Source organism: Octopus bimaculoides, chromosome 18 (genome assembly GCF_001194135.2).
Source record: "Octopus bimaculoides isolate UCB-OBI-ISO-001 chromosome 18, ASM119413v2, whole genome shotgun sequence".
In the NCBI taxonomy this organism is placed as follows: Eukaryota; Metazoa; Mollusca; class Cephalopoda; order Octopoda; family Octopodidae; genus Octopus; species Octopus bimaculoides.
In genome coordinates this window covers 20606747-20608010 of record NC_068998.1, presented here as the reverse complement: position 1 = coordinate 20608010, position 1264 = coordinate 20606747, and the positions used below count along the sequence as shown (strand labels likewise).

General features: G+C 38.1%; 1 protein-coding gene across 8 annotated transcripts in view; it reads left to right on the top strand.

Moving 5' to 3' along the window:
• LOC106869927 (tripartite motif-containing protein 2) overlaps positions 1-1264 on the top strand; it is a 47194-nt gene that overhangs the window by 8331 nt on the left and 37599 nt on the right. For 2 of the 8 annotated variants that reach the window (XM_052974230.1, XM_052974231.1), the window contains exon 1: positions 533-925. The gene's annotated coding sequence lies outside the window, so the exon portion shown is untranslated. Of the gene's footprint in view, positions 1-532; positions 958-1264 lie in introns of those variants that run through there. The other 6 variants (XM_014915858.2, XM_052974229.1, XM_014915860.2 and 3 more) reach the window with 5 other exon arrangements.

The following is a 1264-nucleotide window of genomic DNA, read 5'->3' as shown; positions in this document are numbered from 1 at the left end:
TCGCATAACCAGCCTGTTTAAAAGTACCCTTCAATTGTCGGGCAATTTGCTGTGCTTGAGAAGACCTGTTGAGTCAAGTGAAGTCATTGTCGTGGCCAATGCCAGTGCCGCCTGACTGGCACCCGTGCCAGTGGCATATAAAAAGTACCATTCGAGCGTGGTCGATACCAGTGCCAATGGCATGTCAAAAGCACCATTCGAGCGTGATTGATGCCAGTGCCGCCAAAATGGCCCCCATGCTGGTGGCATGTAAAAAAGCACCCACTATACTCTCAGAATTGTTGACATTAGGAAGGACATCCAGGTGTAGAAACCTTGCCAGATTAGATTGGAGTCTGGTGCAGCCATCTGGTTCACCAGTCCTCAGTCAAACCATTTGACCCATGCTAGCAAGGAAAGTGGTCATTAAACGATGATGATGATGATGATGATGATGATGATATATTTAACAGAATAATCTGAATGCAGAAAGGGTTAAACTTATTCCACTTCATTGTCATTTTTGCTGTAACCAGCAGATAAACAAAAAATTGCTCAAACTTGCTTGTTAAAAGAAGTGGGCAGGATGCTAGATGAAACAGAGGTGTACAGTGTCTGGTATAGACTAAGATACCTTCAAACTATTAAGAGGGAATTTACGTGGGTTGCACGACCTGCCCCAAATAATAAGTCAATTCAATCTTAACTCTCATTGTAAAGTATAAAGACTAACAAAATAATATGGAATTGTTTTGACCTGGAATTGTCAAGCATAACGAACTGAAACATGAGATAAGACATTCTAGATATACCCTCTTTTTTCTTGAAAAGAAAGAAAGAAAAAACGTTTGAAATACAATCTGTTTACGTTTTTCTTATTTTGCCATTCAGATCATATATTTCTCTACTCCAATGAACACAACATGAAAGTCCACAGAGTTACAAGGTAAATTTCTGATTAACAGTGCTTTACATCAGGTAACTAATTTTTCACTAAATAGTGTTTTGTTATGTTCATGTCTATTAATTATATCTTTTACTGATTTCTGTTAATGGATTATAGCCTTGGTGGGGCATCATTTTCATGCATTTTATTGATGAAATTAACCTCCTCAGTACTCATCATTTCAATGTGACACTTATTTTATTCATCTCTCTTTATCACTATGCTGCTACAGGACATAAGAACACTAACTTAGACTACACTGGTCTTCGGACTGTAAACATAAATACATACAGACATATGTAGGTATGTGCGTGTGTGTATGTGTGCATCGGTATATAT